Source organism: Bos javanicus, chromosome 24, assembly GCF_032452875.1.
Source record: "Bos javanicus breed banteng chromosome 24, ARS-OSU_banteng_1.0, whole genome shotgun sequence".
NCBI lineage: Eukaryota > Metazoa > Chordata > Mammalia > Artiodactyla > Bovidae > Bos > Bos javanicus.
The window spans coordinates 8,065,022-8,081,683 of record NC_083891.1 but is presented as its reverse complement, the minus strand read 5'-3'; positions in this window follow the sequence as shown (position 1 = coordinate 8,081,683).

The following is a 16,662-nucleotide window of genomic DNA, read 5'->3' as shown; positions in this document are numbered from 1 at the left end:
CGTACATGATATTGTAAATAGTGTTGCTGTGAACACTGGGGTACACGTGTTTTCTTCAATTATGGTTTTCTCAGGGTATATACATATATGAGTAGCATTTGGATTGCTGGGTCATATGGTAGTTTTATTCCTAGTTTTTAAGGTATGTATTTTTTTTTCATTTTTTATAGAAAAAAAAAATTGGCTTCCTGCTTATTCTGAGTTTGTATGCTTAAATTTGTATTATCAGAGTTGTCTAAAGAAACATAATATGGCTTCAGCGATTTTACAATGTGGATAATATTTCAAATACATGCAGGTGATACAATTACATATTTTACTTTTTTAGTATTTTGAGATTTTTGAATAATCAGTGGCTTTCTGTTGCCATACGCTAATGCTTTTCATTTTCTTCCTTATCGTTGTTTAACAATTTTAAAGCTGTCACCCATGTTCAATCATTCTCATAATCTCATCGTCTTTTCAAACACACATCCCCTCAAAGCATAAACTATCAAAATGTTCTAGGACTTTGCATTCAGCAGAATGCAGGCTCCATGGGAGCAGGCTGCTGCCTTGCTTATTTCCCTTTTATAAGCTCCTGCGGTCTCTTGCAGGAGTGGAGATTCTCCTCCTCTTCTTGAAGTCAAGTGTTAATTTCAAGATCTACAGTGTTTCAGTGGATTCTGAAGTTCTCATTAAAACAAAAACTATAATTCCAAATTCCATCGCATATATTTATCTGTAAAGTGACCATGTGAGACCCTCAGACTTCTTTTGTCTTAAAATCTTCTTGGAGAAGGAAATGGCAACCCACTCCAGTACTCTTGCCTGGAAAATCCCATGGATGGAGAAGCCTGGTAGGCTACAGTCTACGGGGTCTCAAAGAGTCCAACACGACTGAATGACTTCACTTTCACTTTTCAAAATCTTCTTAGGCAGGAAAGGATTAACTATCCTAACATGTCTTTCACACAGGAGTGAAATGCACTATTATAAAATCTTAGTGGGAGCCTCTCTGATTTATGAGAAGAAGTTCTACTCCATTAAAGGCACAAGCCTTCAGAGTGTTCTGTCTAAAACCATTGGACCTCTGGGTTATCCCTGACATGCAGACCTGGGAGGAACAGATGGACCAGTGAGTAGACATTATTCTAAGATAACTGAGAGCTGTGCTAGCTGACTTCTCCCCTGGCCTCACTGCAAATAGGAACAGCCACTGTCCACATGGCACAGGCCATGATAGTCAAAAAGTCCTCTTGACCAAAAATAACTATAAAATCCTGCTTTGCTTTCACCCATTCCAACATCATTACAGTTTTAATGCCCTTAAGTGCTCTTTAGCTAGCTTAAGACATAATTTAAGTTTAAACAGATAATTAATTTTCTACCAAATTAGCTGAGATTAGTTGATCCAATTGTTCATTGCTAACCATCTGCAGAAGAATTTTGGCGAAATAAGAAAAACAATGAGAAAGTTTAGGTGACAGAGTAAGATAGGAAGTTTCCAGGAGTACTGAACTTTATTAGGCAGGGTAAATGTTCCAATTTCTAACCAAGTTGAGATGAGAAAGTAAGATGAGAAGTGTTTGTGAGCTATGGGTACATTTGAAGGAGAGGGCTGGGTATGTCGGTCATCTAGTGACAACTTAAGAGTTTTGTGCTCTTTCTAGAAGAACTGTGCAAATACCACTGTCACCATCACAACCTATACTTGTATTTGGAAGAAGGTTTTTACATATGCTGAAAGTAATGAACCTTAAATCTTTTCTGCACTCCCTTTCCCAATGCAACCAAATTATTTTACAAATGTCATCTGTATATGGCACAGGGGAACTGTTTTCCCCCAGCAACTGGACTTTGCAAACTTAGCTGATACAGAGATGGATAGAGTAAGTGGAGGAAGTGATGAGCATGAAGAGTAGGCAGCTGAACCAGAAAAATCACCTATTAACAGTAGAAAGACCAACACCCCCTAAACACATAGAACTTTATCCTTTTTTCTAACCCATAACATCTAAGGGGAAATTACCTTCTAGAAGAATTATATCCTGCTCTTTACTCTGCATGCAGTGATTATTTATTTAGTGTTAAACCATACAAGATAGTCCAATAATACATGTACTATAGTGAGAACAGAAAAGAATTATTTGTTAAAGCAAGGGAATGATTTTGGGGTTGGGAGGGGGCATGATAACAGTTTTCTTAAATTAGATTTTCTATTTGCTGAGCAGAACTTTAATTACGCATTGTGTAGTCAATAGTCATCATTCTTGCATCCAGATTTTTAAGCAGAGTTTGAAGATAACAGAGTGCTTATCTCATGGTAGTGGCCTTTTGAGAAGCTTAATTTGTGCATATGTATTTCCAGCTAGCCTTAAATGTAAGACAGTATTGGGGAGAAAACATAAGCGTTTGTGGTTTGTCTTGATTCAAAGAGTGTTTGGCCATGCATGGAATCCTTACATAGATCCGAAAAGCTTGTGTTAAGCCCTGATCCCTGAGTGAAGTGCTCACTGATTAACTGACTGCAAAGTACAAAGTGATGTTGTTATTAGTATATTTTTAACTTCAGCCAACATTCATTCAGGTAGGCACTGCACTAGGGGTTGGAGTGATTAAAAATAAATAAAAGGGCTCTATTCTTGAATAGCCTCACATACTAGAAAAAATAATGGATAAAAAATACATAATTTTAAAAGAATAATGTAAGTGAATTCTCTGCAAAGTGGTTGAATTGCTAGGAAGCGTGAAAGGCTAATTCTGCCTACAACATAGAACACAAACAGGATGCAATGTCTATTCTCTGGGCCTGTTTGAGACAAGGTTCTTAGACATGGTTGGAATAGCAACAGAGACAAAACTTATTCAAAAAAAGGGCCTATGACTAAATGGGAAAAAAGAGAGAACTGTTTGGTAAAATGAAAACTGCAGAAACAGTGTGACAAAATCAAGAGCCATGTCCATAACACAGTAGGAGCTGCTGCTGCTGCTAGGTCGCTTCAGTCGTATCCGACTCTGTGCGACCCCATAGACAGCAGCCCACCAGGCTCCCCCATCCCTGGGATTCTCTAGGCAAGAACACTGGAGTGGGTTGCCATTTCCTTCTCCAATGCATGAAAGTGAAAAGTGAAAGGAAAATCGCTCAGTTGTATCCGACTCTTAGCAACCCCATGGACTGCAGCCTACCAGGCTCCTCCATCCATAGGATTTTCCAGGCAAGAGTACTGGAGTGGGGTGCCATTGAGACAGACATAATAGCAGATACCCCAACAAATGTAAATAAAGCAAAGTGTAATGTGTTTGAAGAAAAGCAAATTCCAGATCCTGTCCTCAGCCTTCTCTTGTTGGATGGGCAGGAGCCAACCTGTGAAATGGGTGCAGGCCACCCCAGCACACATGGGGGTCAGGCTGAGGCTATCAGCACTTCCAGAGCACAGAGTGACAGGCAAGTCCCGGAAAGTCAGCAAATAAGGCTGAAGTGTGGGGACAGGCAGGGGGCCTGGCCTGGAAGTCAGAGATAACTTTCCTGGGAATTTTGCTCCATCTCGCGGGTCCCAGAGCTCAGCAGGCTATACCGAGATAGAGCTGCATCTAATATGGATCACTCCAAAGACAGTTGGTTCCAAATGTGATATAATGCAAAACATTCCACAAAGAAGGAAGTGTTGCTTACCTTTGATTTTAGAAGTATTGTCAAAAGTGCTGGTCAAGGGAAAGCTTTATCTCCAGGAATGTTCACCATCCCAGGAGGGTCTCTGCATTTGTGGTGTTTCTTTTTATTATTGGTATCATCTCAACCATCGCAAGCATAACATGTCTTAGATATCAGCATAAACTGAACAGTACTTATGAAACATTCATCAGTTATTGCACATTCCTGCCTTCATGTGTCCTCCAAGGGAAGTATGTCTAAGGATCCCAGACTCATCAAAAGTATAAGATTATATGTACATATATTAGAGGAAGATTTATCATGGTAAAAAAAATGAACAGAAATTTCAGGGCAGAAGCATTTGCATAGTGACATATTCCTACAGGGGAAAGGAGGACAATAAAGGAGAGGCAAGAGTTTCAGTTTATTCCCTTGTCTTCAACATAATAAAAGCTATATATGACAAACCCACAGCAAACATTATCCTCAATGGTGAAAAACTGAAAGCATTTCCCCTAAAGTCAGGAACAAGACAAGGGTGCCCACTTTCACCACTACTATTCAACATAGTTTTGGAAGTTTTGGCCACAGCAATCAGAGCAGAAAAAGAAATAAAAGGAATCCAAATTGGAAAAGAAGAAGTAAAACTCTCACTATTTGAAGATGACATGATCCTTTACATAGAAAACCCTAAAGACTCCACCAGAAAATTATTAGAACTAATCAATGATTATAGTAAAGTTGCAGGATATAAAAGCAACACACAGAAATCCCTTGCATTCCTATACACTAATAATGAGAAAACAGAAAGAGAAATTAAGGAAACAATTCCATTCACCATTGCAACAAAAAGAATAAAATACTTAGGAATATATCTACCTAAAGAAACTAAAGACCTATATATAGAAAACTATAAAACACTGGTGAAAGAAATCAAAGAGGACACTAATAGATGGAGAAATATACCATGTTCATGGATTGGAAGAATCAATATAGTGAAAATGAGTATACTACCCAAAGCAATTTATAGATTCAATGCAATCCCTATCAAGCTACCAACAGTATTTTTCACAGACCTAGAACAAATAATTTCACAATTTGTATGGAAATACAAAAAAAACCTCGAATAGCCAAAGCTATCTTGAGAAAGAAGAATGGAACTGGAGGAATCAACCTACCTGACTTCAGGCTCTATTACAAAGCCACAGTCATCAAGACAGTATGGTACTGGCACAAAGACAGAAATATAGATCAATGGAACAAAATAGAAAGCCCAGAGATAAATCCACACACATATGGACACCTTATCTTTGACAAAGGAGGCAAGAATATACAATGGATTAAAGACAATCTCTTTAACAAGTGGTGCTGGGAAATCTGGTCAACCACTTGTAAAAGAATGAAACTAGAACACTTTCTAACACCATACACAAAAATAAACTCAAAACGGATTAAAGATCTGAACGTAAGACCAGAAACTATAAAACTCCTAGAGGAGAACATAGGCAAAACACTCTCCGACATACATCACAGCAGGATCCTCTATGACCCACCTCCCAGAATATTGGAAATAAAAGCAAAAATAAACAAATGGGACCTAATTACACTTAAAAGCTTCTGCACAACAAAGGAAACTATTAGCAAGGTGAAAAGGCAGCCTTCAGAATGGGAGAAAATAATAGCAAATGAAGCAACTGACAAACAGCTAATCTCAAAAATATACAAGCAACTCCTACAGCTCAACTCCAGAAAAATAAATGACCCAATCAAAAAATGGGCCAAAGAACTAAATAGACATTTCTCCAAAGAAGACATACAGATGACTAACAAACACATGAAAAGAAGCTCAACATCACTCATTATCAGAGAAATGCAAATCAAAACCACTATGAGGTACCATTTCATGCCAGTCAGAATGACTACGATCCAAAAGTCTACAAGTAATAAATGCTGGAGAGGATGTGGAGAAAAGGGAACCCTCTTACACTGTTGGTGGGAATGCAAACTAGTACAGCCACTATGGAGAACAGTGTGGAGATTCCTTAAAAAACTGGAAATAGAACTGCCTTATGACCCAGCAATCCCACTGCTGGGCATACACACTGAGGAAACCAGAAGGGAAAGAGACATGTGTACCCCAGTGTTCATCGCAGCACTGTTTATAATAGCCAGGACATGGAAGCAACCTAGATGTCCATCAGCAGATGAATGGATAAGACAGCTGTGGTACATATACACAATGGAGTATTACTCAGCCATTAAAAAGAATACATTTGAATCAGTTCTAATGAGATGGATGAAACTGGAACCTATTATACAGAGTGAAGTAAGCCAGAAAGAAAAACACCAATACAGTATACTAACGCATATATATGGAATTTAGAAAGATGGTAACAATAATCCTGTGTACAAGACAGCAAAAGAGACACTGATGTATAGATCAGTCTCATGGACTCTGTAGGAGAGGGAGAGTGTGGGGAGATTTGGGAGAATGGCATTGAAACATGTATAATATCATGTATGAAACGAGTCGCCAGTCCAGGTTCGATGCACGATACTGGATGCTTGGGACTGGTGCACTGGGACGACCCAGAGGGAGGAGGGTTCAGGATGGGGAACACAGGTATACCTGTGGTGGATTCATTTCGATATTTGGCAAAACTAATACAATATTGTAAAGTTTAAAAATAAAATAAAATTTAAAAAAATAAAAATAAATAAAAGGGATAGTTAGATAACAATGGTATTAACATGTCGATTTGTATTAATACTAATGTTATCATCATAAAGATAAATAATACCAATAGCTTCATTATTGAGGGCTTTCCTGGTGGCTCAGACAGCAAAGAATATGCCTGCAATGCAGGAGACCTGAGTTCTATCCCTGGGTTGGGAAGATCCCCTGGAGAAGGGAATGGCAACCCACTCCAGTATTGCTGTCTGGAGAATTCCATGGACAGAGGACTCTGGTGGACCACAGTCCATGGGGTCACAAAGAGTCAGACACAACTGAGTGACTAACACTTTGCTTTCTTATTCATGATGGACAAGGCACCATGCTACTCTACTCATAGAATGCTTATTTCAAAGTTGTAGTCATTCAGTGGATTACTTCATCCTTCACACTCTAGAGATTCAGGTTGGTGCTTTATGTATACCCACTCTACAAATAAGCTTTTAAAGTCCACAGAAGTTACATAGCCCATTGATAACCAATCAAGTAGAAGTGGCTGAGCATCAGTCTGACTTTCCAGCCTGTGCTTTCATCACGATGGTTGTGCCATAAATTAAGATGAAAGTTCAGCACAAGCTCAGGGACAGCAATGACTTCTGTTGACAAGAAAGAGGGTTGCAGAGCTACAGGATCCCCTCGTGGCCATGTAGAGAAGAAAGTTGACTTCAGAGACGGAGGCCTAGGGGCACAACGAGTCTGAGTTCTCAGCACTGAAGTGCTTGTCCTTTTGAAAAGGCTTAGTGTTATCTTCTGTGTCTTTGTTCACTTTGAACCCTCAGCATTTCTCATTCCCTGTTGCTTGTTCTAACTCCTCTGAAATTCACAAGATGCACGGCTTCCTTACTTCTTGGTGACACCTTCCATGGTTACTTGGTCTGGGTGATGTGTTCTGTGGTGCCATCACATTCTGCACCTTGGTGACCACTGTCTTTCCACATAGTAATCTAGTTAGTTAGTTGTGTGTCTGTCTGCCTCTCTTAGGGGACTGTGAACCCTTTGAGGGGAGAAAAAAATGTTCTTAGATATTTGTGACACTCTGGGATTAGCCTGTTTCCAGCATCTGAGTTCAAATAAGCTTTTTAAAAAGTTTTAATTTAAAATTAAATTAAATTTCAAGGATAATTGCTTTACAATATTGTGCTGGTTTCTGGCATGCATCAACATGAATCAGCCACAGGGACACATAAGTCCCCTCCCTCGTGAACATCCTTCCTACCTTGCATGTACCCCAGTATCCGTTGCAGCATTATTTACAATAGCTAGGATATGAGAGTGACAGAGTTAAAGCTTAGGCAGGCCGTCCAAGGCCCTTTGAGGAGGTGGTGAACATTCTCACTCAGGCTGCCCTTAAGCCTTGTGCAATAACGTATCTTGCCCCAGAACTGGCCTTTTGTTAGGATCACGCAGCACAATGTCTTACTCATGGAAATGCTTTCCTTAGGCTCTATATTAATAATTATGATTGTAACAAATCTTGCCTGGGAACCTGTTTCTCAGGACTTGCACCCCTGATTGCACAGCAATGGAGTATCTCACCAGAGACATTGCCTGGAACCCTGTTCTCCCTGACTAATCTTGTGCCAAAGTTAGCTTAGGATGTATGCCTTGGGAAAGGGTCTACTGGAACACTTGGAGAAGGAAATGGCAACCCACTCCAGTGTTCTTGCCTGGAGAATCCCAGGGATGGGGGAGCCTGGTGGGCTGCTGTTTATGGGCTCGCACAGAGTTGGACACGACTGAAGCGACTTAGCAGCAGCAGCAGTGGAACACTTACAAGTTTGAGGTATTCTTTTTATCTATTCTCAGCAGCTAGTTGAGAAGTATATAAGGTCCCACTTAAACTACTGCGGCGGATAGTCTCCTGCCCTCTTTCTGATGTCTATGTCAGAAGCTTTTTCTGTCACTTTCACTTTAAATAAAATCTACACAAAGTTCTGAGTAACTGAGACTGTCTTTGGTCCCAGAGTTAAATCTTCTTCTTCAGAGACCATGAATCTGGCCACACCATTCACTATAATCTATCAGGAGCAACCTAGATGTCCAGTGACAGATGAATGGATATAGAAGCTGTGGCACATACAGACAATGGAATATTACTTAGCCATAAAAAGGAATGCATTTGAGTTGGTGCTAATGAGGTAGATGAACCTAAAGCCTATTATTCAGAGTGAAGTAAGTCAGAAAGAGAAAGAAAGAAGCTGGCTAACTCTGTTGTAGAGATGACTTGTGACAGAGGCTAGATGAACATATCTATTGCGTTATTTTAAATTACTGAGAAGTAGACTTCAATTCATCCACAAAAAAAATTGATATTGAAGATACATGCAGTCATTTCTTGGTATACCTTGGAGATTGGTTTCAGGGTCCCTGTGGATACCAAAATCTAAGGATGCTCAAGTCCTTATAGAATAGCACAGTATTTGCATGTAAACTATTTATCAGTAATTCCTCCTGTATACCTTAAATCATATCCAAATTTTGTATAATACCTAACACAATGAAAATGCTAGATAAATAGTTGCCAGTATATGGAAAATTCAAGTTTTCCTTTTTGGAACTCTCTGGAATTCCCGTCCCCCACCCCCATATATTCAACCCACAGTTGATTCAATCTACAGATGCAGAATCCACAGCTATGGAGGGCCAAGCGCGTGAGTGAGTGTGTGTGTGTGTGTGTCTATAGTTATAAACATATTCATCATAGTGAAGTGGAATACTTATTAGTGGACATAATTAAGAAGAGGTTTAATCATTACTATCTTTCTAGATTCCATAGGTGGAGGGAGGGGACCTATGCATACCTGTGGCTGATTCATGTTATTGTAGGGCAGAAACCAACACAACATTGTAAAGCAGTTATCCTACAATAAAAAATAAATTTAAAAAATAATTGAAAAGAAGCATCAATACTTAGAGTTAAGATGCAACTATAAAAATAGGTCACCCCTACATGACCAAACTCTGGGTGAGAACTTTGGTATTCTAATAAAGTGTTTTCATTGATAGAAAAAAAGAATAGATTTAATGACCAATTGTCATAGATATTGAGGAAGAAATTACTTCAATGAATATAAAATAACTAGATTATATTATGGAGAAGGCAATGGCACCCCACTGCAGTATTCTTGCCTGGAAAATCCCATGGATGGAGGAGCCTGGTAGGCTGCAGTCCATGGGTTCGCTGAGGGTCGGACATGACTGAGCAGCTTCACTTGCACTTTTCACTTTCATGCATTGGAGAAGGAAATGGCAACCCACTCCAGTGTTCTTGCCTGGAAAATCCCAGGGACGGGGGAGCCTGGTGGGCTGCCATCTATGGGGTCGCACAGGGTCGGACACGACTGAAGCGACTTAGCAGCAGCAGCAGCAGATTATATTAGCTTTATTTTATTCTTATGAAAAATTCTATGTTGTGTTGAATGAGTAATGAGTGGAGAACAGTTCTTCAGGGTGGACATTTCCAAGCCTATCCTTACTAACTGTTCCACAGAGGCCTGGCCTCTGTGCTGCATTAATAAAACAATGGAGTCTGGCACAACACAAGGACGTGTGTTGGTCGTATGGTGACCTGGCTCTGTGAATAGTGTGGTGGTCGAGGCAGAGCCGGAGTGGGAGAAAAGAAGACACGTTTATCTTGAGGAAGACACAGTATCCACCCCTGGATATGGCAAACAAAATCAAGAGCAATCTACAACAGGCCAACAAGAGAGGACAGAACCAAAAGATTACTGTAACCACAAGCTTCTGAAAGAGAATCTTCCAAAACTATTTCATTGGAAGAATTGATCACTGACATAGTGGAAAGGTTAGCACCCAAGAAATTCCACCAATGTGAGACAGCTTTGTTACTCTGATGTCAACAGTGACCTGGGTCACCTAAAGAAGTTGAAGACTGAAACCAAGAACTAACTTTTGAAAAACTCCAGAAATCCAACTTCCGGGCATGTGGAAAGGAACTGTGGCTCAGGACAGCAGCTATTTACCAACCAGTAAGGATTTTAACAACCACTGCAGATGGCCTGGTGGAAATAGGCTGCCCACCAAGCACATGTGCTACAAAGTAGAGGCCTCGGGGGAGAATCTATTTCTTCCTCCATAAGAAATAAGCTGAGTCCTTAGCTGAGCTCTTTAGACAGAGTCAAGATCTACTTGGTCCTAGGTTTGGCTGATATTCCACTGCACCCATCAGACAGGCGGATCCCCCCAGCCTCTTGGCCCACTCGTCCTTGACTTCTGCTCTCATCCTGCCCCACATTCAGCTGGACCCTGTGCAGTTAATGCTTTCCTGTATGTTAGGAGTACTAATCTCTGGCTTCCGTCAACACTGACCCCTGAGAAATGACTTCTCTCTCTCTGACTCAGGTGTGTAGCTTTCTATTTACACAGGCTTAGATGGTGCCCTTCTTGGCTGCAGACGTAGAGAGATGTAAAATCTGCTTCCTCGGCAGGCTGGCAGGGACTCTGGATGGGGGAAGGGTAGCTTCTTATTTACAGTACAATCTGAAAACAGGTTTCCTCATTACACAGAAACTTGGCCACCTGGACACTTCCTATATCACAGCCTTAACACACCGCCTGCTCCACACTTGCAGCAGCTCAGGGGTTTTCAAATTAATCACTGCACTCCCTCTGCTGTGCACTGAGAGCTGATATTATATAGGGCTGAACCATCCTTTCTCACAGCAGTCAGAATACCTGAGTCTGTGATCCTTCTAAGCCACCCACCATATTCTTTAATCTGTCTCTGCACTAAACTGTTTCTCATCCTCATTGGATTGATATAATCTCCTTTTCTTGCTTTAATAATAAATAATGTTTCTGCCCTATGATGGGTTTACCAGATGGCATTAGTGGTAAGGAATCTGCCTGCCACTGCTGGAGACATCAGAGATGTTGGTTCAATCTCTGGGTCAGAGAGATCCCCTGGAGAAGGAAATGGAAACCCACTCCAGTACACTTGTTGGAGAATCCCATGGACAGAGGGGCATGGCAGGCTACAGTCCACAGGGTCACACAGAGTCAGACATGACTGAAGTGACTTAGCACACACTGGGTCATGATGTAAATAAGTCAGTTCAGTTCAGTCGCTCAGTTGTGTCTGAATCTTTGCAACCCCACAGACTGCAGCACGCCAGGCTTCCCTGTCCTTCAATAACTCCAGGAGCTTGCTCAAACTCATGTCCATTGAGTCCATGATGCCATCCAACTATCTTACCTCTGTCGTCCCCCTCTCCTCCCACCTACAATCTTTCCCAGCATCAGAGTCTTTCCAAAGACTCTTTCTTTTATTCTCATCAAGTGGCCAAAGAATTGGAGTTTCAGCTTCAGCATCAGTCCTTCCAATGAATATTCAGGACTGATTTCTTTTAGGATGGATTGGTTGGATCTCCTTGCAGTCCAAGGGAATCTCAAGAGTCTTCTCCAACACAACAGGTCAAAAGCATCAATTCTTCAGCATTCAGCTTTCTTTATATTCCAACTCTCACATCCATACACGACTACTGGAAAAACCATAGCTTTGACTAGATGGACCTTTGTTGGCAAAGTAGAGCATCTGCTTTTTAATATGATATATAGGTTGGTCACAGCTTTTCTTCCAAGGGGCAAGCATCTTTCAATTTCATAGCTGCCATCATCATCAGCAGTGACTTTGGAGCCCAAAAATATAGTCTGTCACACTTTCCATTGCTTCCCCATATATTTGCCAGGAAGTGTTGGGACTAGATGCCATGATGTTCATTTTTTTTAATGTTTTTAAGCCAGCTTTTTCATTCTCCTCTTTCACTTTCATCAAGAGGCTCTTTAGTACCTCTTCACTTTCTGCCATGAGGGTGGTGTCATCTGCATATGTGAGGTAACTGATGTTTCTCCCAGAAATCTTGATTCCAGCTTGTGTTTCATCCAGCCTGGCATTTCGCATGATTTACTCTGCATATAAGTTAAATAAGCAGGGTGACAATATACAGCCTTGATGTACTCCTTTTCCAATTTGGAACCAGTCTGTTGTTCCGTGTCCAGTTCTAACTGTTGCCTCTTGACCTGCATACAGATCTCTCAGGATGCAGGTCAGGTGGTCTGGTATTTCCATCTTTTTAGGAATTTTCCACAGCCTGCTGTAATCCACACAGACAAAGGCTTTGGCATAGTCAATAAAGCAGAAATACATGTTTTTGTGGAACTCTTTTGCTTTTTTGGTGACCCAGTGGATGTTGGCAATTTCATCTCTGGTTCCTCTGCCTTTTATAAAACCAGTTTGAACATCTGGAAGTTCACATTTCATGTATTGCTGAAGCCTGCCTTGGAGAATTTTGAGCATTACTTTACTAGCGTGTGAGATGAGTGCAATTGTGAGGTAGTTTGAGAGTACCTTGGACTGCAAGGAGATCCAACCAGTCCATTCTGAAGGAGATCAGCCCTGGGTGTTCTTTGGAAGGAATGACACTAAAGCTGAAACTCCAGTACTTTGGCCACCTCATGCGAAGAGTTGACTCATTGGAAAAGACTCTGATGCTGGGAGGGATTGGGGGCAGGAGGAGAAGGGGACGACAGAGGATGAGATGGCTGGATGGCATCACTCACTCGATGGACATGAGTTTGAGTAAACTCTGGGAGATGGTGATGGACAGGGAGGCCTGGCGTGCTGCGATTCATGGGGTCACAAAGAGTCAGACATGACTGAGTGACTGAACTGAACTGAACTTGAGCATTCTTTGGCATTGCCTTTCTTTGGGATTGGAATGAAAACTGACCTTTTCCAGTCCTGTGGCCACTACTGAGTTTTCCAAATTTGCTGGTATGTTGAGCACAGCATCATGGCTCAAGTGGAATTCCATCACCTCCACTAGCTTTGTTCATAGCAATGCTTCCTAAGTCACACTTGGCTTCACATTCCAGGATGTCTGGCTCTAGGTGAGTGATCATACCATCGTGATTATCTAGGTTGTGAAGATCTTTTTTGCATAGTTCTTTTGTGTAGTCTTCCCAACTCTTCTTAATCTTCTGCTTCTATTAGGTCCATACCATTTCTGTCCTTTACTGTGCCCATTTTTGCATGAAAAGTTCCCTTGGTATCTTTAATTTTCTTGAAGAGCTCTCTAGTCTTTCCTATTATATTCTATTCTTGTATTTCTTTGCATTGATCATTGAGGAAGACTTTCTTATCTCTCCTTGCTACTTTTTGGAACTCTGCTTTCAAATGGGTATATCATTCCATTTCTCCTTTGCCTTTAGCTTCTCTTCTTTTCTCAGGTATTTTTAAGGCCTCCTCAGACCATTTGCCTTTTTGCATTTCTTTTTCTTGGGGATGATATAAATAGCCAGCTAGTTTGGACTTTGCCTCCCCTTTTGTCTTAGGTTATTTCGTTCTCAGTGGTTTCTAACTATAATCTCTCCCCACACTTTGTTCACCTTTGATCCATCTTTCTCTTTTATTTATTGATTGTCCTGTTTTGTTTTTAATATCTCTCATTCAGGATCTGTGATTGCTGACAATGACTCCTCACTTCCAGGAATTTTTGGTGCTGATGTTACTAACCTTGTCTTGCTGAAGAGTATTTTTAAGTCTCCACTGATATTTTCACAGAGGCACATGCAGCCTTTTCATCTGGGATTGGGCCACATGAGTCATCAACTTGTTTTGGAGAGGATGTATATGCAGATTCCTTTTAAAAACTAGGAATAAAAATACTGTGACCCAGAAATCCCACTACTGAGCACATACTCTGAGAAAACCTTAATTCAAGAGGACACATTTACCCCAATGTTCACTGTAGCATTATTTATACAGCCAGGACATGGAAGCAAACTAGGTGTCCATCAACGGATGAATGGATAAAGAAGCTGTGGTACATACATACAATGGACTACTACTTGGCCATAAAAAGGAACGAATTTGAGTCAGTGGTAGTTAGGTGGATAAACCTAGAGCCTGTTAAACAAAGCAAGTCAGAAAGAGAAAAACAAATGCCATATATGAATGCATATATATATGCATTCATATATATCATATATATATATGATAAGGGGATGGCACCCCACTCCAGTACTCTTGCCTGGAAAATCCCATGGACGGAGGAGCCTGGTGGGCTGCAGTCCATGGGGTCTCGAAGAGTTGGACATGACTGACCGACTTCCCTTTCACTTTTCACTTTCATGCATTGGAGAAGGAAATGGCAACCCACTCCAGTGTTCTTGCCTGGAGAATCCCAGGGACGGGGGAGCCTGGTGGGCTGCCATCTATGGGGTCGCACAGAGTCAGGCACGACTGAAGCGACTTAGCAGCAGCAGCATATAGGAACAACAGACTGGTTCCAAATAGGAAAAGGAGTTCGTCAAGGCTGTATATTGTCACCTGTTTATTTAACTTATATGCAGAGTACATCATGAGAAACACTGGACTGGAAGAAACACAAACTGGAATCAAGATTGCCGGGAGAAATATCAATAACCTCAGATATGCAGATGACACCACCCTTATGGCAGAAAGTGAAGAGGACCTAAAAAGCCTCTTGATGAAAGTGAAAGCGGAGAGTGAAAAAGTTGGCTTAAAGCTCAACATTCAGAAAACAAAGATCATGGCATCCAGCCCCACCACTTCATGGGAAATAGATGGGGAAACAGTGGAAACAGTGTCAGACTTTATTTTTGGGGGCTCAAAAATCTGCAGTTGGTGTCTGCAGCCATGAAATTAAAAGACGCTTACTCCTTGGAAGAAAAGTTATGACCAACCTGGATAGCATATTCAAAAGCAGAGACATTACTTTGCCAACAAAAGTTCATCTAGTCAAGGCTATGGTTTTTCCAGTGGTCATGTACGGATGTGAGAGTTGGACTGTGAAGAAGGCTGAGCGCTGAAGAATTGATGCTTTTGAACTGTGGTGTTGGAGAAGACTCTTGAGAGTCCCTTGGACTGCAAGGAGATCCAACCAGTCCATTCTGAAGGAGATCAGCCCTGGGATTTCTTTGGAAGGAATGATGCTAAAGCTGAAACTCCAGTACTTTGGCCACCTCATGCAAAGAGTTGACTCATTGGAAAAGACCCTGATGCTGGGAGGGATTGGGGGCAGGAGGAGAAGGGGACGACAGAGGATGAGATGGCTGGATGGCGTCACTGACTTGATGGATGTGAGTCTGAGTGAACTCTGGGAGTTGGTGATGGACAGGGAGGCCTGGCATGCTGCGATTCATGGGGTCACAAAGAGTCGGACATGACTGAGCGACTGAACTGAACTGGTGGCCCATGAGACCAGTCTCTAGGAGGAAACATCAGCAGGAGTTACTTCTTACTCTTCCCACTTCCGTGCAGCACCCAGTTTTAGCCTACTTCAGAAAAGATGGCTGTACTCTGTGTCACATGAAAAGCTTTTTCTGTGTCCCATACAAGGCTTTAGGAGGCTCTTAGGAACTCTTTATAGATTGGGGCTCCCTGTCCTTTGGTCTTCAGAGATGGTTTATTCCCAATAACTACTGGCCAATGAGAGCACAGCTTGAAGGCAGCCACGGGGGGAACAGTACTTCCTATGTCATCTTTAACAAGCCCTTCCCCCCTACAAAGTTCCCTACATGGACATGTCTCAAGGTCAAAGGGTAAGTCCAAACGCTTTTCTGTCAGTGACTCTATGGGTGAACACTCAACATGGCCATAATCCAAAAAAAAAAACAGTAGACCTTTATACATGAACACTTTTTTTAAGTTTTAGAGTCATTTATATTTTCTGGAACATTCACAGAGTCAGCAAGTTGTAAAACACTTCCTGTGACATCTGGCCTTCCATATGACCAGAGAGTAAAGAAAAAGACAAGTTGCTCTTATCCAGACAGCTCTTTGGCCAGCAGGACAGAAATCATCTTCCCACTGCTATTTTGCTGACGATAATGTAATATTAAGTTACAGCCCCCCAAACGGTCACACGACAGATGAGAAACTAGGAAGCAGGAAAGAGGAAAAGGGATCCTGGTATACCCACCACAACCCTAATGCCTCACACGAAACACTCACTGTTGGCCGAGGGAGATGAATCAAGATGCAGGTGGCTGGAGGCAGACCGAAGTGAGGAAAACTGCATCACAGTCAAGCTGGAGGGTTTGACTCTGAGCCTGTTTCTTCCTGAGCCACTGGGGTCCACATCCCAGGACCCATATCCCATAAGCCATCCAGCTTAACAACATCCTTCTCATCTAAGGACTGCATGTGACCCGAGGCTGCCATGTGCCCGGGAAGTAAAACACAGCAAATGACTGTTGATGGTTCAGGGTTGAAAATACATCTAGAACCCTGGACAGACTAGAAACCCTA